Raw genomic sequence first — 24,741 nt, forward strand, 5'->3', positions numbered from 1 at the left:
CATGTCTTGCACCATCAAGCATTTAGGTTTCAGTTTTTTCTCAATTTCTTGTCAGTTTGTGCATGTCAGCTTGCTTCACTCCCCTCACAAGCTATATTTCCGGACTTAGACCATGTGTTGGCCAAGCAGATCCCCCAGAAAATTGCGTAATTCTAGAAGGGAACAAGCCTTCCCTCTAGAAATTCCACAAATTAGCTGACCAGCTTCCTAAGCTCAAGAATTACACAGAGCAAATAGACAGTCTTCCTCCAGAAAATTGTGCAATCTGACCCAACACTGCTACTCAGCCCAGAAATTGCGCAATTCTTGGAGGTAGTCACTTGCTGACCCAAAAAATTGCAGAATCCCTGTGGGACAACTAGCCTAGCTCAGCCTAGGAACTTAGAAAATTTTCATCCTAGGCTCGCAGACCGATGTATGTGCCTTCAGGTTGACTGGTTCCCTCTGGAAGAGATAAAAACTAATTTTCATGCATGGACTTCTTTTCCCAAGGCAGAATGTAATGACATCCCTAGATTTAGGGATCTATTTTTAGTAGTTGGAGGTTACATGCAATGCTCATTTTAGAAGCCTCCCACCAAGTGTCGCTTTTCCTAGATTTGTGGCATGTGCATCATAACCTCAATTTAATCAAAACTTATGAACCAAATGTTGCAGAGCTCATTCCTCATATCGATCTTGGAACTATGACATCCCACATCGCATCTAGGAGTTGTCGGCACATTAAGCTCAATTTTTTTGGGGTAAGCCCGCTTTCCATGTCTTGCACTTTGTTTCTGTCACTTTTTGTGTTTTGCTTTGCATTAGTGTTGTCTGCTTGATTTCAATGAGCATTTGCTATCGTTTCATTGTATGTTAGCTTGTAGAAGCACCATTTTAGTTTTCGTTTGCATCTCAATGCTGTGGCATGAATGACACTATTTTGCACCGACGGTTGCCATTACGGCAACTCGCTTCACACACCTACATGCTTTCCCTTTTTCTGAATCCTGCACTTGCTATTTGCATGAAATATCATTAACTCTTGTTTACACTTAGTATCACCATGCATTCACTTCTCATGTTTTCATTTACCCGTCGGTAGGTCTGGGCTGCCTTGGCCCAAATCTTTCCTTACCCGACTAGCACTATGCATTTTTGGAAGTGAAGGCTCTATCTTCCCTCCAGAAATTATGCAAGTCTGGCCCAACACTGAGCTACAAGCTTGCATTGGGAAATTCTGGGAGGCAGTGCCTTGTTGGCCCCAGAAACTGCGCAATGTAGTTTGCTAGTTTGCATGTCACTGCTAACTAAAATTGCACATTGTGCAGTTTCAGTCCTCAGCAGGATAGGCTAGACTATGCATTACACATTTCCAGTAGTCAGTCAACCTCCCAATAGCCTAGACTGTTCCTTGCACAGTTTTGGCAGTTAGTCTCCCAGCCTCCCGGTGAAAATTGCACAATCTTCATAGGCACTCACACAGGTATGTTTCATGTTTGTCCTCCAGTTTGTTTTGGTTTTCAACTAACAAATTTCTTGTCATGAGTGTTTCTATGTCTCCAGGTATCACAGGTGTTCTTCTGCCTCTCAGTAGCATAGGTACAATGGCTTCCAGGAGAGTAGAGTCGATGACACCATTCAGAGCACAACTGGGGATGCAGTTGATCATTTGTCTATGAACTTGCCTATCTATGAAGACATCAAGTTGTTCATGGACAAGAATATCAAGATGATATGGTAGCAACATCATAATGAGCAACACTATCAGTAGTAACACAACCACACCTGCACGTGACACATGTAAAAGGAAGGTTGTTGATAGCGTAGAGGCGAAGCAAAGTTGCAAGTTCAAGTAGATCCACTTGTGATGAAAGTAGCTTTGGAGACTGAGCCTATGAGTGAATAACGCGACAAGAGGATTGCGTGAAGGAAGAATAGGAAATGCATAGACGAGAGAAGGAGTTGCAGCAGGAATAGGTATAGTAGGAGGCGCAACATGCATAGGACTGATGAAACTACACCCATATAGGTTATAAATCCATTCAGTAGTCAACATGGAGCAGACAGGGTGAATAGTGTTGTCGATCACATGCAAGGGTATTCACGAGCATGGATGTCATTGTGTACATGTATGAGATCCCACCCATTTGGCACACTCACCATGGCAAATACAAGAATCAAGTCCGATTGGAGTTGAGCATGTATTTTGAAAAGTTGACGTGCATGGTCACTAGCACACACTTGGAGATCAACACAGACACTATGCAATAGTATGTTGCTAGTCCATCTATAGTCAAGACAATGATGCACATGTAATGAGACAAGTTGGTGTTGGCCGGATAAATCGTTCTTGCAGACAAGACCGATCTCCCTAGTATCAACAGATATCTAGCAACAAGCAGGACAAGCAAATATACCTTTCTCTAAACATATTGCGATTCATTAATAAAAACTAAGAGGTTTTTTAGACCCTACCTTAAGTCCAACACTAGTTTGTGGCAACCACACTTTGATCGTCCGAAAGAGTTTCCTTTTGAGAATCTACAAACGCAAACAAGCTCACATCAAATAACACCTGCATATCTAATATAACAAATCATGTTCATTATGATGATCAAGGAGTTCATAAAATAAACCATAGAACATAGCTTATTGAGAAAAATAAACTTGATTGTATTAACTTTGAAAATAGAAGAACTTTACAACCTTGGTGCCTTGATGTTGTACAAGCTCTTTGTCACACAGAATAAGTCGATCTTGCGAACAAGATAGACCTTCCTAGAATCTAAAGAAGACCTAATGACAAGCAAACCAACCAGACACTATCTTTCTCTAAATATGCTTTTATAAACAATAGCAAACAAGTGTTTTTAGGGCCTACCTTAGGTCCAACGCAAGCTTGTGGATGCCCTCGCTTCTTTGATCCAAATGAGCTCCTTTGTCACGAATCTGCAAACACAAACAAGGAAAACAAATTAAATAGCACCTGAAAAGCCAATTGCATAAAACATATTTAACATGAAAGTCAAGGAGTCCATGAAACAAATAACATAAGATATTTGTTGAGAAAAATGAGTTTGATTGTATTAATTCAAAAGAAGAAGAACCTTACAACCTTTGCCTTGACGCTGTACAAGCTCCTCCCAGGGTCCAGCAAGAAGTCTCCTCTACTTTGACAAGTTTCACTCACTCCCCAATGAAACCAAATAGGTATGTGATCTCTCCTCTTTAGGCTTAACTAGGAAGTCTTGATTTCACCAACATTTACGCTAAAAAATGTTTAGCTTCTAACCTCTCCAGCAACCAGCCCAATGCCTGTATTTATAGTGCAATGGAGGGAGGTTACTAGGTCCTCCTTCAAAGGGATAAAGCCCTCCTTCAAAGGGATATCTCCTCTCATCAAGGGATTAGATCCTTCTTTTTTGGGATGCATGAACCACCTCAGAGTGAACAATCCACGTCAAAATTCCTTCTAGAAACCTCTAGAATTAACCCAAAGTGAGTTTTTAAAGATAAAACTTGCGCCTTTTTACTTTCACAGGGGTCCACACCTACACCATTAGGGACAGAGCAGGCAGGTACGCAGTTTTTGTACGCAGAAGGTGCGAGACTGTAGGTGACCATGAGAGAAAGTGTGGAACCAGAGTTACATTGATTTTTAATGTCTTTCTCTCATTTCCAAAGCTTGATTTGAAGAACTGAGGTTTGAGACTTGCTTAGGAGGACAGTACAAGTGATGATAGACCCATACTGACTGCAAATAATCATGGTGACGATATTTTTGTGTAACACTCTTCCCAGGGTCCTAATAGGAATCTCCTCTACTTTGAAAAGCCTCACTCTCTTCCAAATGAGATTAAAAGGTATGTGATCTATCCTCTCAAAATCTCAATTAGGAAGACTAAGTTTCAGCAGAATTTCACCTCAAAAATATTAAGCTTTTAACCTTTTCAGTAACCAACCCAATGCTTCATTTTATAGGGCAAACAAAGAGGTTACAGGTCCACCTATGAAGGGATAGAGTCGTCCTTCAAAGGGATAAGCTCCTCACATCAAGGGGTTAGCTCCTTTATGTATGGGATGCATGAACCTTAAAGGAGCAAACTTGCCACCTCAAGATTCCTTCTAGAAGCTTCCAGAAATGACTCAAAGTGAGTTTTTAAGAATGTACTTGCGCCTTTTTTACTTTTACAGGGGTCCGCACCCATTACACAGAGACAGAGTGGTCAGGTGTGCAGGGGACATGACCATTAGGTATGAGACCACAAGTAATGCTAAGAGAAAGTGTGGAACCAGAGTTTTAGAGACTTTTAAGGTCTTTCTATTATTTTCAAGGCTTGACATGAAGAACTGAGGTTTAAGACTTGCAAAGGAGGAAAGTATGAGTGGTGATAGACTCACACAGACTATAGAATGTCATGGTGACAATTTTTGTGCAACAAATTGCCCCCTAAAGTGCGAAGTCTGTAATAGATGAGGATAATATTTGTCATCTAAGAAGAGTGAAGTACTTTATCATTTCAAGGATTTTCCTATGGATACCCCGGTCGGAACCTGTAAAAACATTCAATACAAAATATATATATATGTGAATATATCATCGTTGAGGTAGGCATTCCCATACTCAGATCAAAACTGACTAGAGAACTAACTAAACTGTTCTGATACAGGAATGATTTTGTAATACATCACAAGTATAGACATATGTAGACACAATATGGGCGTAGCCATCTGTTTATGAATAGTCCACTGTATAATGAATAACAAAATTCCTCGCAACTTGGATGGTGGAAACTAGATCTAGGGTCTTGATTTCTGCTTCCTGAACTAGTATGATTCTATCCATGTGAATGAAGGTGTTGAAGTTGAACATGGTAGAAAACACTTGATTACCAGTCAATGATGTAAACTTTTAACAAGTGTGAGAGAAACCACTAGTAATGTCAATGGCTCTCAAAGTACTCAGTACAATCCATGAAATGTGAATAAATGAGTTGATGTCGAACATGTCACAGAATCCTTTGATCAAAGGTCAATGATGCACCCTGTCGTCGAAGGCGAGAAACCTGCCATTGAGGCATGTAGATTCCAAGGTATTGATGATTTCTAGATCATCTTTCTAGATAATGAGCTGAAGTCGATAGAAAGCGATCTGTCATAGGCAAGCCCACAACACGAAATCATATATCAAGTTTAAAGAAATATATTTGGCAAGGACTAACTCAGGGATGGTCAAAGATGGATGATAGATATTTTGCAAATGAATTGTTTATTTGAACTGACCTCTTGAACACATAACGACACTGCAGATGGTTTGGTGACAATTGACCCAAAGCTAATACCCAGAAACTGGCTGAAGACTTTCAATATGGTTTGATTAACTGTTAGGCAAAGGATTTCCCAACCCAGGTCAACAAAAAGTTTCGTGTTCAAGAGTGATTGAATGCTTTTCTAAAATACAAAGTATAATAAACAGGTTCATTTTTCTCTCTTTTCCCCCACCATTTCTGGCAAGTACCTCTTTATTTTTGACAAGCTTGAGGAGGATAACATTTGCTTGGTTATAAGCTCATCCTTTGGATGAATCCAACTTAGTTTAAATTCAAACCCTAAGAAGGAGTGGTCCGTTCCTGTTTGAATTGAACAGGTCCTTTACTGTTAAATTTTAACGAGTCCAGTATAGGAAAAACTCAGTGTTTTTCAATTTTAGGGAGTCAGAAGAAAAACTTAAGGAAACTCCATGGTTGTCCTTTTTTGTAAATTTGTGTCTCCCAAGCCCGAAAAGGTATAAAATAATACTTGAGAGAACTGCTTGACCATTACAATCAAGGAGTACTTTTCATAATTAGTGGCCTTGATCCAAAAAATTAAAAAGCGATCAAAGACACGTCATTTTATTACCAATATCGAACTTGAAACGACAAAAGTCCGGAAATCTTTTCATGTCTACACAGTTAGAAAAGAGTTGTAAGTGGACCGTCTTTTTAATTCCATTTTAACGAGTTTAAAAAGAAAAACTCGGCAATATTTTCATATTTTACGAGTCAGAAAAGAGCGTAAAGAGGATTCCAATGTTTTTCGTCGAAAATGATCAATTATCCCTGAAAATCCAGTATTCTGCACAAAAACTCAGAAAATTACTCATACCTGTTTAAAATAAATAAAAATGCATCAAAAAGTTACCTTTTTAAAGTGGAAAATAAATAAATTAAAAATTCATTTATTCAAAAAAGCTTATAAAAAGGGCTTTTGTAAATTCATTTTTACCATTTGACTTCAGAGCGAGAGATAAGAGCTTTTGGGTAAGAAACTTCCTGTGAAGATTATGGAAAATCCAACTGTTGAAATCGAAAACCATCAGCTCCAGGTAATCATAATCATCCCTATCGTGCATTTAAACCGTTTAAATTTTGTTTTAGGGCTTTAAAAATTTATTTTTTAAGGAAATGTTTGATTAAAAATCCACTCGCAGGTGTACGCAAGTGCAATATGCAGCCCCTGCAGACCCTGAATTTTTTATACAAAGAAAAAAGTCGGGGTCCTGCACTTGTTCCTAAGGATGAGTGTGGACCTATGCACTATCTCTAACTAATGGGTGTGGACCCCGCAGAATACATTTTAAGACTTCAATTTTTTCCATTTTCGCCCAAAATTTTTTGAACTAAAATGTTCTAATCCACCTTCTTTGCAATGTAGGATATACAAAATGCTCATTTGGCGAGAACAGGAGCACGAAGATGTGGACCTAGCTGCATTACTTCATCCACCTACAATACAGGCATTAAAAGCATGCAGACTATTTAAATTCTGGGCCATACCCGGCATGAGGGCTTAGGTAGACTTCTTGCAATGGCTGGTGGACAGGTGGAGTACACAGGACCAGTGTTTCATTATTGGTGGCCACCAGCTCGAAATCGAGCTAGAGGAAATATACTTCTTGATTGGTTTGGCCAAGAGAGGTGAACGATTATCTCTATTCGGGACTAGGCCAGGTGGGCAGTCCGTTGCTAGTCTCCGACTAGAGTTTTGTAATGACCAAACAGCGAACAAACAGATAGATATTAAGACTATCTCCCATCCTGAACTTAAAGTGATTGCATTTACTATCACCAAACTATGCAGGAGCACAGCATTTCATTTAGCTACCCGATCCCAAATGCGAATGGTAGTAGACTGTTACCGAGGCACCATCTTCAACTAGTGCGAAGCTGTGTTGGCGAATGTAGAAGGCCAATTGACTAGAGAAAAGAACGGACAACTAAAAAACTTTGGATATGGTTTCTTGGTTGTGAGCTTTGGCTTAGAGAGGGTCCCTATTTTGGTGCCACAGTAGCTTTCCATTGAGGATGGACTTCCTCGAGAGCCTAGGATTATGCGTTGGGTTGCAGTGATGGCCCGTCATCCTGAGGAGGGTTCAAAGGTTGTCCAATTTCCACCTGAGTATTTTCGTTGGTTGGGAAACCAACTTTTTGTGATTCAGGATTTTCCATATGCTGGGATGGATTATCGTGGTGATCCAGACATGGCTCTTCCACTAGGAGAGAAATGGGATGATTCAGGTAAAATCATTTTCAACACTTCTAAATTTTTAACTAATTTTTTTATTTTTTATTTTTTAGATCATCCCAAACTCATAGTAAAAAGTTTTAAATGCAGATGTGGGTCCACGGCGACCAGCCGCTCTCCATCCCTATGACAGAAGACAACCAGCTACCATAGCACCGGCCCCATAGGACCCATCTACAGAGACCCTAACCGAATTGGAAAATCATCTAGAGCGTTTGACAGCAGACATTCTAGAGACTAGCATAGATGATATTCCTCTTAGGTTATAGCGTTATGTGATTGGGGTCCCAGGACCTTTTAGGAGGTTCCTTTGTAGGGTGGCCCGAGCAGTGGTTTCTTATCGTGATCATCACCAGTGATAGGATGATCACCTTTGTAGACTCATACGACATTTTATGTCTTTTTGTACTATCATTTTTGCTGATCATAAGGTGTTTTTCAACCTATGATCGAAGATGATGTATATTTGACACACTCCTATGCTATGATATATCACTATTACTGATTATCTTGTAAAACCTGTTATGAAATTTTTTTAAATTTACTATTTTGATTATTGCAAATGTCTAGTTAACATTCGAGAAGCAACTGCATCTACTAATGTATTTAAATATCTTGGAATATGCTGATATTCAATGTAATCAAATTCACGTTCCAAGAGACGAACTCTCAAAAATAATCTTAATAAAACTAGATTTCTAATGGCATAAACTATGTTAAGCTGTAATACAACGAGTTCAGAATCTAACCTAACAATCAAACTCCGAATCCCAAATGAAATGGATTCAGATAATAAATCAATCATTGCACTATACTCTGCAATGTTGTTCGTTGTTTGACCGAGGCTTACCCCATGCATAGATACTAACTCATCAGAGGGTGAATAGATAACCCAAGCTGTGGAAGAAATGTTCTGTGTACTACGACAAGCGCCATCAGCAAAACCAATGTATGTTTGAAGAGACGTCGACATCTGCAATGTCAAGAGTAAAATCAAGATAAGCAGGAATAATGATAAAAGCACTCTCTAAACTAGGCACATTTTCCTATTCTAAAACACACCAACTAGAAAGAAACTATTCTAACAAAAATCTCCACACCAAACTTTAAGCATAATATCTCTTCAGATAAAACCCATTTCTAGGTCTACCTAAAGAGACACCATCAAAATCTTCCAATTCATAGGCCCCTTTTGCCAGCTTTCGCTTAACAATATAAGGACCATGCCACATAGGTACAAATTTTCCAGCCCCTAGCTTATCGTTTGCTTGATCATATAGTAAGACTAGATCTCCTTCCGAAAAATTACGGGGTGTAACATTTTGATCGTACTGAGCTTTTATTCGTTTTGCATGAGTCTTGATTGCTAATGTAGCATCACGTTGATTCTCATCTAGCTGATCTAAGTACAACAAATGTTTCTCCTCTTCGGAAGTGGCTGGTAGTAATTCTATGGCTATTTGCAATGACAGAATTTTGCATTCAATGGGTAACAATGCTTCCAAACCGTAGACCAGTTGAAAAGGAGTGAAACCAATTGATGTTTTTACTGAGGTTCGTGTTATAGACATTTTTGTGCCTTACAGCATTAAGCATAAAATGTCCATAATCTAAGGGATCCAAAGTCCCTAAACATGTTGTTCCTACCCCTACAGGAACAAGGCTAACAAACCACAGCAATTCACAGAAGTTCTCCACCAGAAACTGCTCAAAAACAAGTCAATTCAGGATCAATTCAGTGGCTCCACTAGCTGTTTGTGCTGAATGTCAAAGCCAACACTGGCTACCTGCGCTGAATGTCAAAGGCAACACTGGCTACCTGCGCTGAGCGAGAGTAGACATGTGGCAAGTTCATTCCACAAGGTGTCAAAACCCAGGAAGCTTCCAAAATGACACTTGCCTCAGGGAATTCGACTATGATGAGTAAGAGGTTCCAAATCTCCAAGTGGAAGCAAGAACCTCCAAGTGGAATCAAGAACTGACAGAGGGAGAGGACACTAGTCAGATCTCAAGCTGACTCATCCTCTCTCCAAACATCTATATATGGATCTCTCATCCCAGAGATCCGGAGGTTGGGAGGCTGGAATTTTGTTATTGCAAAGAATTGCTGTTGGTTTGAGACTGGAATCATTGGATGCTTAATGCTTTGAAGGGGATGAAGATAGGAATTCCATTTGCTGGGAAGGAGATGCTGGATTGGAGCCCTCTGGGTTGTATCTCTTCCTGAACCTTGTTATTCATCAATAAAGCTATTTTGGTTTCTCCTATATGCTGATGTATTTTGATGTATGAATGTATTAGTGTATTTGGTTTATTTCTAATCCTAAACTAGTTATGAATGTGAACATTTGTCTTTGTGTAGTGTTCTTCTCTTGTTTCAAGTAGCTGTTCTCTTGTCGCAAGTAGTTGTTCTCTTGTGATCTTGCAGGAAGTTGTAGCTGGATAAGCAAGAAGGCAAGTAGTTGTGAACACCCAAAGAGAAGGGAGATTGGATCGAGGGACAAACGGAAGACACCGGTAAGTCTATTGATCTCTCTTCTTTCACATTTCATAAAGGAAGAAATCAGCGTAGCTGTACTCGTTTGTTGCTAAGGCACTGTCACACCTTAGGTGGATAGGATCGTCCTGCATAGGCATTTTTCCCCACAACAAATTGGCGACTCCGCTGGGGAGATCTGTTTAAGTCATTTTATTTGTGTTTCTATCATTTGTTTGTTTCATAGACTTGACAGCAACAATCGAACTGCATCTTTCCCGGATGCAAAGTAGAAAGTTGCTGCTTTGATCCAATTGCTGGACTTGTCTATGATCTGAAAAATGGATTCACAAATGATTTGATGATCCTTGTGATAGATCTTAGTAGCCTTCAAAGCATCCCTTTGATTACACCTTGATTGTTGTTTTTATTTGGCCTGAAACAGTTGATTAAGTAGCAAACTGTGACCCAGAACCTGAGGGAAACGAGAGTTTCTCCTTCAGCGCAGACCCAGTGAAGGGATTCTGCATTTCAACGCAGGTCCCGTGAAGGCTACCTGCGCTGAATGTCAAAACCCCTATGTTGAGGTTGCGCTGAACCAGTTTGTCCTTGTGCAGCTGGGGTTCTCTGCTCTGTTTGCCTTGTTTTGATCTCTGATTTTTGTGGCCTGTGACCAGCATAGGTACCAGTCTAAAAACTCCTTTTCTCTGCTTACATTCCGCCTCCTTTTGTACAAAAAGACTGTGAGTGTTTTTATGTGTTTGTGGCGTCATTTACAGTCTTCCTTTGCATGAGTGAAATAGTCATCCTGTAGCCCTTGATTCAGATCTGTTGATTGTGATCTTAGAAGAGAGTTCATTGGATGTTTGCAGATTGATTATACATTTGCTTTTGCTTATTGGTTTGAGTTTGTCTCTTTTAAGTGTTTAAAACAAGTATTCATTTCGAAAATCGTTAAGTGTTGTAATCTCTTCTATCTTCTCTGATTTCGAAAAAGTAAACTTGTTTGTATTGATCATTTAAAAGCAAGTTCAAAGTTGTACAAAAAGCTTTCTTTGTAGGCATCAATACTAAGAAAGCGGAAAACAAACACCTGCATTGTGCATTTGCATTTGATAGTTTGCATGTTGGATTTAGGAAAAGTGCATTAGAGTGTGCTGATTGCTCTTTGAGAAAAGATGGTGTCTTTCTTTTCCCTTAGTAGCTAGGATTTTCAAAGTTGAAAAGATATAAAGCTTGCTTATCATCTTTAGACTGCATTTAGGAATTTGTATCATACATCTCGTGGTGAACCTTGAAAGGCAAACTTTAAAAAGATCAACCTAAAATAAATTGAATGAACTTAACAACGCTTTGTAACTTAACGCACAACATAGAGGTCTAGGCTAGAGACGTGTTCCGGCGTCGTAAAGCCTGGTGACTGTCGATCTTGCTGATGGTGGGTGATTCCTCCTGAGGGACGATAGTGCCAGTACGGATTGTGCTCCCACGTACCGTCGAGTATATATTGGGAGACCCCTATAGGCATATAACCTTTATCCTTAGGAAGCCGTGTCAGCCGCCCTACTGATCGCAATGCACTGAACACAGCATTCGGGAAGATTGATCGCCCATACCTTAAAAAGTATTCTGCGGTTTTGCGAAAAGTTTGGCACACCCTCTACCTAGAATCCCAGAGCAGTTCCTTTTGGCCTTTTTCAGACTCTATAACAGAAAAATTCCATCCGAGCATTTGTCACTTCGGGCTCGTTAAAACATCGAAGGAGATTAGAGTCATCTTTAGCTTTTTCTCGACTCTTTAAAATTGAAAAAGCAAGTTGTGTCCAAGCGTCGTTAAAATTTATTTTAAACGGAATAATCATCACCTTTTCCTCGTTGATCTTCGAAGTTAGTCTCTCTTCATCACAAGTTCTTGTAGAATCGCTAAGAAATCTTTTGGATAGACTAGATATGTCTGAACAACCGTCGACATCCAGGACTGTGTCATCCGACACAGCAGTGGCACAGCCTCCTACTGCTACCCCAACGATGTTCGATGGTATACCATCTGTCCCGGCAAGTTATCAACAACAAGCCGGAGTCCCATCAGGGACTGCTTCGACGACATGGTTAGTTCCTATTTCTTCATCCGGATTATCATCTGGTATTTCTTATGTTGAAACTCAACAAATTGATCCAATGTGTCTTCAAAGGCCAATCTGCCCTTTAAGTACTGGATTGCCACCATATGGAGGGCAGTATGCCTTTTCATTGTTCCCTCCCGGAGAACAGCCATATGGGAGTTTACAACAAAGTTCAGGTCAAACTGGAATTACATCCAGCGGTTGGGTACCAATACTGCCTCAACAACCAAGGGTTGTATATTCAATGCAACCAGTCCACCCTGTGTCGGATATTCCCACTATACCTGCTATGGTTACTGCGTCGCAAGTACAAGCGCTACCTGTTGTATGTCAACCCCAACAGCCTCAGGTTGCAATACAACAGCCTCTTGTCTCAACAACTCAATCACAACCTCAGGTTAGTGCCTCCTTATCTGGAGCGACTCAGGATCAAACAAGTACTGTGACTCCTCATCTTGGTCAATCATCCAGTATTGGTCAACAGAAAATGGTTCAACAACCAGAGCTGGTTCAAACTCAACAACCCCCATTCCAGCAATCATATCAAGGACCTGAGCAACAAGTCTTTTTAAGTAATGGGCAATCGCATTTCCAAAGCGGTAATCAACAACCATATTATAATGGTTATGCCCATCAACCTTGTCAAAGTTTCCAACATCAAATACATTATGCTGGTATGCAAAGACCCACTGCTCAGGCGATTCCATCTTATCCTGGGTATGCTTCGCCTAACCTGAATCAACAGTTGCCCTTTGTAGCAACTCTAGAATTACCAGATCTAAACCAGCTGACGAATGATCCAATTGCTTATGCCCCTTGGTGGCCAGCGATTCCGCATAAACTTCCGTCAGATATTCCTAAATTTAATGGAAATCCGGGTGAAGATCCGTCGAATCATGTGATGATATTTCATCTGTGGTGTTCATCAAACACCCTAAACGATGATTCGATTAGGCTTCGCCTTTTTCAGAGGACGTTAACTGGTCCAGCGGCAAAATGGTATATTGAATTGCGTAGAGCTTCGTTCAACAACTTCAGTACCTTAGCCACGACTTTCTTAACCCATTTTCAATTACCGATAAGGTATGAAACGGGAACGGAACTCCTAACCAACTTCAAACAGACAACGGCCACTCGCATATCTGATCATATACATGAGTGGCGACATCGTCGTAGGATGGTAAAAACGTACGTTCCCGATCAGCTATTAGCTGAATGGTTTATCAAATCCTTACTTCCTACAATCACGGAAGATGTGGCAAAGGGGGGAGTCATAACGGAAGAGCAAGTCATCGCTCGTGCACAATATCTGGACTTGATCTATACTCAGTCTGGCACGCTTTACGACAAAATACCTGACGCCCCTAGACCGGAATTCTCAATTCCTCCTCCTCCTAAATCAAACAATGACTCTCATGCCATCGATGGCATGATTGGCACGACAGACACGAAATCGAAAAAGGCTACCTCTAAAAGGGCCCGTAAGATTTCCAGTCAAAATGCAAATGAGGAACTTCTTGCCTCAGAAGTAAATGCCGCGTCGACTGACAAGGGCAAACAACTGAAGCAACCAGGGGGCAAGAAGAAAAAGAAAGGGAGAAAAAGGAAACCCCCTGCGGGGTGTCATATATGCGATGACGATCATTGGACGAGAGATTGTCCACATATAGCTGAAGTTAAGAAACTCTTTAAGAGTTCAAAAACCTCAGCAGTATTGACTGATCCGTTTCCAAGCCCGGGTACCAAACTGGTTGCTAATCAAAATGCTTCCCGATCCCAAGTGCTTATGTTGTATATCTCAAAGCAGCAAAATGATGCTTTGGCAAGGAATAAAGATTACGGGAATCCACGGGTGTCGAATAACAAGGCTAATGAACAACCTAGTAGTTCGACAACAACTTTGACCAAAGTTGTGCCACCCACCATTCCTGAACAAATGATAAAGTCGCCAAAGGGAGTAGGGTACAAGTCGACATTTAATCCTCGTGCAAAAATAGCACAGAATTATAATATAATAGAGGACCTGGCCCAATCGCCGTCTGCTATGTCGACGCTTGAGGTACCGCAAAATTGCCTCTCCCAAGAGCAAGCTTTATTATCAGAAATAGGTGAAATTGACCCAATGGACTCCAATCTTGTGGCCTTTGATCATAAAGGATATGACCCTCAGTTACCAGCTAAACTAGCTTTCCTTATTCAAGTGAAAGCCCTCAACAAAACTGTTCATCGAACAATTATTGATGAGGGGGCATCTACGTGTATTATGTCGATGAGTTGCTGGAAGAATTTAGGCTCACCACCCTTGTCGAGATCGTCAACGAAGTTAAAAGCATTTGATGGACGATCATACACTCCATACGGGATTTTAAGTAACTTGCAAGTTGAACTAGGGGGCAAAACAGTAGGAATTGATGCTGAAGTAATTGATGGAAACCTCGATTACAACATCCTACTAGGAAGGCCCTGGATATATTCCATGGCCGCAGTTGTGTCGACCTACTTCAGGAAGATTGCATTTCCCTTTCAAGGAGGAATTACAGTCGTCGACCAACAAACTTTCCTCCCCGACAGTTCACAAGTTACGGGAAGCATTCCAATGATCCATGGAAGCAAACATTCGCTTCAAAATATTGGAGTAGGTCTCCTAAAAGACCCTGCCTTAATGGGTACTTTTGCCCTACCGCCTGCAAGTAATCTGGCGGAAGTGGCCACAGTGGAAACCTACAATATGAAATCTTCTATATCTAATGGATTCGGAATATTCCTAAACATTTTGTCAGCGTGGATCATCGCCCTAATAGAAATACTGTAAATACAGTGGGCTCCGAGGACGGTTCTAATCTCGTGTCAACCTCGTTAAAAAATGAAACAAGGAGTCATGAGGATAGTTCTTTTACTGTGTCAACCTCATTAAAAAATGAAACAACCCCCTTTCCAAATCTCACAAGTAAACCTTCATTCCAACCACCAAGTTGAATGCAATGAAGCTTGGGGGGCATGCACCTCGATTTGCGTTGTTATGCTGGGGGCATGCAAACTTATCATCGAGCAGTTTTAGCACACAGTTCATGCTCGTTAAAAAATAAACGCAAGATCCGAGCAGTTTTAACGCGGACTTCATGCTCGTTAAAAAATAAACATAAGCAATGAGCAAGTGTTTCCCCCAGTGTTTAAGCTCATTTTAAAATAAAAAATGAACTACTACTCGGTAAATAACCACTGTGAATGTAACCTTATCATCCATTAAAGCCTTAGTCGTGTTTGCACCGTCACCTCCACTTTTCATTTGGCCGATCGTTCACCTCCATATGATTGTTTACCCATTTTGAGGAACAGCTGCGAAGAGTGATTTCACCTAGCCATCCTTGTGACACTGCCGTGATTGGAAAATTCCAACCTGTACCTGGAATCAGCTGCTAACCCTGTTTATCACTCGTTCCTCAAAAGACGAGTCTTCTTTAAGCTCTTTTCAACTGACTCGTAAAATATGAAAAGATTGCCGAGTCCTTGGCCTTCCAGCTCGTTAAAGGGACAGGAAGTGCTATCCCTCCTCTAGATTTTAATCTTTTTGGACCTGAGGGATTATTGCACAAAACGATCGAGCGCTTGTTTTATTCGGCTCGTTAAAACTATCGAAAACTCATCCCTTCTGTATCGTTTTATACTTTTTCGGACTTAAGGGATTAGATGACGAAAAAGGACTTTTGGAGTTAACTTTATGTATCTTTTCAGACTCTCTAAAAATGAAAAGAACCGAGTTATCTTTGTCGTTAGACTCGTTAAAATCATTAAATAGCGACAAACTTGTCTTTAGACGAGAACGAGTTTCACTATCGCTAGGCTCGTTAAAACATAGCGATGGGCTTGCCCGAAGGGCAGGTTATAGAACAAGCATATGTTATCCTCCTCAAGCTTGACAAAAATAAAGAGGTACTGGTCAGCAATGACTGGGGAAAAATTGGGAGAAACTCAAGAAAACTTTGATGGTAGCAAGTCGCCCTTGAACATGACACTTTTCCTCCGTACCACAATCGGGTTGGGTTGTTTCATTCACCGGTCACATCCATGGTCTCGCCATACCATCCATATTTGGGGTAATGCTACCGATCCATCGCATCAGTGTCGCCATATGTTCAAGAGAAGTCATTCAGAAAAGTCAACCGTGTCCCATTCACTGCCATACATTATCCTTCATCCTTTCATGACCGCCACCCTGAATCATATGTCACAGATTGTTTTCACCTCCATCAAAATCATTAGCTCCGTTCCGTGTCATTGATGTGGGATTTATTAAGGCCCTCCTTTGACGGATCGCTTCTTGTCGACATCAGCTCATTATCCAAGAAGTTGATCTAGGAACAACCCCTTCAGTACTTTGAAGCTTGCATACCTCAATGGCAAGTTTCTCACTTCCGGCGACAGGTATACATCAATGACCTTCGACCGAAAGATTTTGCGTGGTGTTCGACGCCAAGTCCTTTATTCACACCACGTGAATTGTACTGCAGTACCTTGAGGGTCATTATCATTATCAGTGATTCCTCTCGCGCTTGTTAACGGTTTACATCATTGACCGGTAATCAAGTGATGTCTTTCCATGTTCGACTTCAGAACATTTCTCACATGGATCGACTTGTACTTAGAGTGAAGATCGAACGAGTTTGAAGACCCCGGATCTAGTTTCATCCATCCGGGCTGCGATATATATTCAGGAAAGATAAAGACATTGACATGTACATCATTGCAGCAGATAATCATCCTACTCAAAGGATGATAATTTCATAAAAATTATCAGTCTACCATCAGACGATTGTCTGTTTTATGTACAGAAAAATGAATTTATAAAGCTAAGCATGGGAATGCCCGCCTCAGCTAGATCATGAAAGCAGTATGAAAAATAATGTATTGTATTGTATCTTATTACAGGTCTCCTCCCAGCATTGGATGAACTTCGGATCCCCCTGATAAAGCATTTCACCCAATAAACAGCCTCATACTTTAGGGGGCAACTGTTATAGAAATTTTTGTGCCTTACAGCATTAAGCATAAAATGTCCATAATCTAAGGGATCCAAAGTCCCTAAACATGTTGTTCCTACCCCTAGAGGAACAAGGCTAACAAACCACAGCAATTCACAGAAGTTCTCCACCAGAAACTGCTCAAAAACAAGTCAATTCAGGATCAATTCAGTGGCTCCACTAGCTGTTTGCGCTGAATGTCAAAGCCAACACTGGCTACCTACGTTGAATGTCAAAGGCAACACTGGCTACCTACATTGAGCGAGAGTAGACATGTGGCAAGTTCATTCCACAAGGTGTCAAAACCCAGGAAGCTTCCAAAATGACACTTGCCTCAGGGAATTCGACTATGATGAGTAAGAGGTTCCAAATCTCCAAGTGGAAGCAAGAACCTCCAAGTGGAATCAAGAACTGACAGAGGGAGAGGACACTAGTCAGATCTCAAGCTGACTCATCCTCTCTCCAAACATCTATATATGGATCTCTCATCCCAGAGATCCGGAGGTTGGGAGGCTGGAATTTTGTTATTGCAAAGAATTGCTGTTGGTTTAAGACTGGAATCATTGGGTGCTTAATGCTTTGAAGGGGCTGAAGATAGGAATTCCATTTGCTGGGAAGGAGATGCTGGATTGGAGCCCTCTGGGTTGTATCTCTTCCTGAACCTTGTTATTCATCAATAAAGCTATCTTGGTTTCTCCTATATGTTGATGTGTTTTGATGTATGAATGTATTAGTGTATTTGGTTTATTTCTAATCCTAAACTAGTTATGAATGTGAACATCTGTCTTTGTGTAGTGTTCTTCTCTTGTTTCAAGTAGTTGTTCTCTTGTCGCAAGTAATTGTTTTCTTGTGATCTTGCAGGAAGTTGTAGCTGGATAAGCAAGAAGGCAAGTAGCTGTGAACACCCAAAGAGAAGGGAGATTGGATCGAGGGACAAACGGAAGACACCGGTAAGTCTATTGATCTCTCTTCTTTCACATTTCATAAAGGAAGAAATCAATGTAGCTGTACTCGTTTGTTGCTAAGGCACTGTCACACCTTAGGTGGATAGGATCGTCCTGCATAGGCATTTTTCCCCACAACAGTTCGATATGCCCAAAGCACTGAAAATAAAATGTTATGCCAATTCGACCTATGAATCCCAATGATTTGTTGGATCATAGTGACTAGAACTTTATTGATTGCTTCAACCAAACCATTAGCCTGTGGGTAATATGGAGTAGAACTATCGTGACGCAGGCAAAGTTGATCTGTCAGTTCAGTCATCATGATGTTTCGAAAATGACTTCCATGATCAGTAATAATCGCTTGAGGAACACCGAATCTAACAATTATATGATTGAAAACAAAAGTTGCAGCAGTTTTGCCATCTGCCGAAAATGTAGGCATCGCCTCGGCCCACTTGATAAAATAATCTACTTCAAGGATGATATACGCATGCCCCCCGCTAAGTGAGGGTTACATGTAATAAAGTTGATACCCCACTTTGCGAAAGGACCGACGACAATTATAGGGTGGAGAGGAGCAGGTGGAGCATGCATCTTACGATCAAAAATTTGACAATTGTGGCATTTCCGGACTGCATAGATACAATCTTAAAATAAGGATGGCCAAAGATAACTAGTGCGCAATATCTTTTGGGATGTGGCATACCCAGACATATCACTGCCACATGCTCCAGAGTGATAGTCATTAAGAACCTTTTCAGCTTCTTCATGAGTTAGACAATGTCGGAAAACAGAATCCTCCCCACGACGATAGAGTGTATTTCCAATAATATTGTATTGTTGGGAATGGAAACGTATTTTCCTTCGCTGAGATCATGAGATTTTAGGCTGAAAAGATTGGGTTTGGAGATAAAAAATGATATCTCCATACCATGGATCAAGAGTACTGATAAGAAACAAGGATTCATCCGCAATGGGTTCTTCTGCCATAGTTTTAGTATCAGTATGCGGGAAATCACACATCAGTTCTGCAAAAACCAAATATTTCTTTGCCTTGGATTTTTCAAATTCTAAGTCAAATTCCTGCAGGATAACTATCCATTTGGAATACGTGCTCCCTAGCAATTTTTTGGTCAAAATATACATCATAGGGTTACAGTAAGAAATTACTGTGGTTTTGTGTAATAAGATGTAATGACGAAATCTTTGGACAGCTTGAACAACTTCCAAGGCCAATTTCTCCACATGCGAATATTTAAGCTCAATCGGATTCAGAGTTCGACTAAGATAGTAAATCACATGTTCACTGTTGAATTCATATTCCTGAACTAAAACCATCCCAATGGTGGAATGAGAATCGGCGAGGTACAAGAAGTAATCATGGTTGTAGTTGGGAGGATGCAATAATGGTGCATGGGTCAACGTGTGTTTAAGTGCATCAAAATATTTGTCAGCTATCTCATCCCAAAAGGATGGAGTATTCTATTTCAACAACCTGGTAAAACCTTTCATTATCTCGACATAGTTAGGAATGAAACAACGTAAAAAGTTTTCTTTCCCTTGCAAACTTTGGAGTTGGTGAAGAGTCGAAGGCGGAGGTAATTTGACAATAGCTTCAACCTTCGATGGATCAACACGAATGACGGCTTTTGAAACAACAAATCCCAGTAAACGACCCATTTCTATACAGAAAACACATTTGTGTGGATTCAGCCTAATTCGATAATGCCTACATCTCATAAAGATTGTTCATAAATGAGTGAGATGATCAGCTCTATGTAATGAATGGGCAGGTAAATCATCAAGATAAGGCTGCACAATGTGCTTGATGTAATGAAATGCGTAAGACATAGCCCTTTGAAAATTGCTCCAACGTTCTTCAACCCAAAAGGCAATTTGCAATAAGCAAATGTCCCCCATGGGTAAATGAAAGCCATTTTTGGTTGATCAGCACGGAGTATGTTGATTTGATTGTAATGGGAAAAACCATCCATAAAGGAGAACATTTCACTGCTGGCACAATCATCAATAATTTGATTGCTGTAGGGGGTTAGGTAGTTGTCTTTAGGACAAGCTCAATTAATATCCCTATAATCGATACATATTCTTATCATTCCTTGCTTTTTGTTAACAGGAACAATATTCGATACCCAATCTGTTAAGGGAATTGGATAAATGAAACTTGCTTGAAGTAATTTCTCAGCTTCAACTTTAATAACAGTAGCTTTTCACGGGTGTATCTGACGCAAACGTTGCGGATAGGTTTAGCATCCGGGTAAGTTTTAATTTCATGAACAACAATTGATGGATCGATTCTTGGCATTTCTTCATATGACTAGGCAAAAACGTCATGGAATTCTTGAAATAGGGCTTTATAAGTTTGGATTTTAGCATCCGTACAGGAAGCACCTATATGAATGTTTTCAATAATTCTGGGTTTAACTGAAATGTCAATAGGAACCGTTCGAGAAATATTTCCCAAATTTAACTTAGAATCAGGATGTTGCAATGGATTTTGTGGTTCTTTGACATAATCAGTGGTAAAAATAGATGAAAAATCATTTTCAAAATGATCAAGCTCAGGTAAAAATGAAGATCGATGATGAAGATCTTCCCATGGTAAATCATCAACAGACAAAAGTTCACGAATCTGCTCATCAGTATGAACAGGATCAGAAAATGTTGTTGAATCTGAGGTTGATATTGAAAGTGATTCCCCATGGACCACATTCATTGGATCAGATTTGGTTGAACTAGAGTCGGAAAACAACTGTACAACCTGATATACAACTTCAAAGGGACTCAAAGGTATCACATCACCAAAAGAGTCCACCTCAGAATCGGAAGGAACGATCCAAGGATCATCAAAAGCAATGGTGTTTGATGAAATCATATGAATAGTTGCAAAATAAGGTGATACGTTAGGAAGAGGAAATGAAAAAGTTCCTAGTAAACCAGAATCTTTAACCAAACCTACCCCAACATCCTTGTAAGGGGTAGTTGTTTTACCGACATGTTGAATACTATTAGAAGAGGCTGGGTTGGATGAAAAATAAGTCAACTGGTCTATTGTAATGATCTTTCCACTATGAGGAAACTTGATAAGCCGAAAGACTGATGAAACAACAACAGTCATAGCGAAGACCAACTGCAACCCAAGAGAAGGTTGTAATCTAGAGGGGAATCAACCACTTCCACATCTAGACATACAGTTTTGCCTTCAAACCCTATAGGTAAATATTGTAAAATGCCAAAAGGATGAAACCCTCGGCCATCAAAAGCCTTTAGAATCGTCGGGGATTGATTGAGTGTAGGAGAGCCAAGCGATCTCCAACACTGGATCGACATAATACACGGAGAAACTCCCTCATCAATCGCAGTCCTAAAGCAAGGTCTATTTTTGACTAACAATAGAATCTAGAAAGCCATTTGATGAGGTAGGCGAGGTGTACTATTCTCTAAATCGAAGATTATAAGGTTCGAATCCTGAATATCAATAGCTCCTATAGCCGAAAATAGTAATTTACGTTGTGCTAGACATGATTGCTGCACCTCCAAAGCCGACATTGCTGAAGGAGAAATAGCTAAATCTTCAACAATTTTATAATTCTGAGCAGCTCTCACATGTGGATTGAAAGCTGACTTCTGAAGTATACCTTTAGCAAGCTGTTTGATTACTAAGTTTGGGTTAGGTTTTTTGATTTGTAGCAGATCAGAACCAAAAGGAGTTGAAGTTAATGGGTTTGAATTAGAAGATTCTGCTTCCTTACCACCGACAGGATTCTTACTATCATAATCTTGTGATCACGTCGCAATCTTGACATGGGACATCATCATTATTGTTGTGGGGAAAAATGCCTATGCAGGACGATCCTATCCACCTAAGGTGTGACAGTGCCTTAGCAACAAACAGAGACAACTATTCTAGTATTCTTCCTTTATGAATTTAAGAATGAAGAGAGATGGATGGACTAACCGGTGTCTTCCGTTTGTCCTTCGATCCAGTTTCCCTTCTCTTTGTGAGTTCCCAGCTACTTGCCTTCTCGCTCGCCCAGCTTCAAGAGGTTTCTGCAAGATCACAAGAAGAGAACACTACACAAGACATAGATTCATATTCATAACTAGTTCAGGATTAGAAATAAACTAAACATACTAATGCAATCATACATCAAAGATACATCGGTATATAGGAGAAAACCAAGATAGCTTTATTGATGAATAACAAGGTTCAGGAAGAGATACAACCCAGAGGGCTCCAATCCAGCATCTCCTTCCCAGCAAATGGAATTCCTATCTTCACCCCCTTCAAAGCATTAAGCACCCAATAGTTCCAGTCTCAAACCAACAGCAATTCTTTGCAATAACAAAATTCCAGCCTCTAGATCTCATGGAGGAGAGATCCATATATAGATGTTTGGAGAGAGGATGAGTCAGCTTGAGATCTGACTAGTGTCCTCTCCCTCTGTCAGTTCTTGATTCCACTTGGAGGTTCTTGCTTCCACTTGGAGATTTGGAACCTCTTACTCATCATAGTCGAATTCCCTGAGGCAAGTGTCATTTTGGAAGCTTCTTGGGTTTTGACACCTTGCGGAATGAACTTGCCACATGTCCACTCTCGCTCAGCGCAGGTAGCCAATGTTGGCTTTGACATTCAGCGCAGGCAGCTAGTGTTGGCTTTGACATTCAGTGCAGACAGCCAGTGGAGCCACTGACATGATCGTGAATTGACTTGTTTTTGAGCAGTTTCTGGTGGAGAACTTCTGTGAATTGCTGTGGTTTGTTAGCCTTGTTCCTCTAGGGGTAGGAACAACATGTTTAGGGACTTTGGATCCCTTAGATTATGGACATTTCATGCTCAATGATGTAAGGCACAAAAATGTCTATAACAGTTGCCCCCTAAAGTATGAGGCCGTTTATCGGGTGAAATGCTTTATCAGGGGGATCCGAAGTTCATCCAATGCTGGGAGGAGACCTGTAATAAGATACAATACAATACATTATTTTTCATACTGCTTTCATGATCTAGCTGAGGTGGGCATTCCCATGCTCAGCTTTATAAATTCATTTTTCTGTACATAGAACAGACAATCGTCTGATGGTATACTGATAATTTTGATGAAATTATCATCCTTTGAGTAGGATGATTATCTGCTGCAATGATGTACATGTCAATGTCTTTATCTTTCCTGAATATATATCACAGCCCGGATGGATGAAACTAGATCCGGGGTCTTCAAACTCGTTCGATCTTCACTCTAAGTACAAGTCGATCCATGTGAGAAATGTTCTGAAGTCGAACATGGAAAGACATCGCTTGATTACCGGTCAATGAGGTAAATCGTTAACAAGCGCGAGAGGAATCACCGATAATGATAATGACCCTCAAGGTACTGCAGTACAATTCACGTGGTGTGAATAAAGGACTTGGCGTTGAACACCACGCAAAATCTTTCGGTCAAAGGTCATTGATGTATACCTGTCGCCGGAAGTGAGAAACTTGCCATTGAGGCATGCAAGCTTCAAAGTACTGAAGGGGTTGTTCCTAGATCAACTTCTTGGATAATGAACTGATGTCAACAAGAAGCGATCCGTCAAAGGAGGGCCTTAATGAATCCCACATCAATGACACGGAACGGAGCTAATGATTTTGATGGAGGTGAAAACGATCTGTGACATATGATTCAGGGTGGCGGTCATGAAAGGATGAAGGATAATGTATGGCAGTGGATGGGACACGGTTGACTTTTCTGAATGACTTCTCTTGAACATATGGCGACACTGATGCGATGGATTGGTAGCATTACCACAAATATGGATGGTATGGCGAGACCATGGATGTGACCGGTGAATGAAACAACCCAACCCGATTGTGGTACGGAGGAAAAGTGTCATGTTCAAGAGCGACTTGCTACCATCAAAGTTTTCTTGAGTTTCTCCCAATTTTTCCCCAGTCATTGCTGACCAGTACCTCTTTATTTTTGTCAAGCTTGAGGAGGATAACATATGCTTGTTCTATAACCTGCCCTTCGGGCAAGCCCATCGCTATGTTTTAACAAGCCTAGTGATAGTGAAACTCGTTCTCGTCTAAAGACAAGTTTGTCGCTATTAATGATTTTAACGAGTCTAACGACAAAGATAACTCGGTTCTTTTCATTTTTAGAGAGTCTGAAAAGATACATAAAGTTAACTCCAAAAGTCCTTTTTCGTCATCTAATCCCTTAAGTCGGAAAAAGTATAAAACAATATAGAAGGGATGAGTTTTCGATAGTTTTAACGAACCGAACAAAAACAAGCGCTCGATCTTTTTGTGCAATAATCCCTCAGGTCCAAAAAGATTAAAATCTAGAGGAGGAATAGCACTTCCTGTCCCTTTAACGAGCTGGAAGGCCAAGGACTCGGCAATATTTTCATATTTTACGAGTTAGATGAAAAGAGCTTAAATAAGACTCGTCTTTTGAGGAACGAGTGATAAACAGGGTTAGCAGTTGATTCCAGGTACAGGTTGGAATTTTCCAATCACGGCAGTGTCACAAGGATGGCTAGGTGAAATCACTCTTCGTAGTTGTTCCTCAAAATGGGTAAACAAACATATGGAGGTGAACGATCGGCCAATGGAAAAGTGGAGGTGA

Source organism: Pinus tabuliformis, chromosome 1_1 (genome assembly GCF_031772625.1).
Source record: "Pinus tabuliformis cultivar Carrire ecotype Pingquan chromosome 1_1, CPIR1, whole genome shotgun sequence".
Lineage (NCBI taxonomy): Eukaryota > Viridiplantae > Streptophyta > Pinopsida > Pinales > Pinaceae > Pinus > Pinus tabuliformis.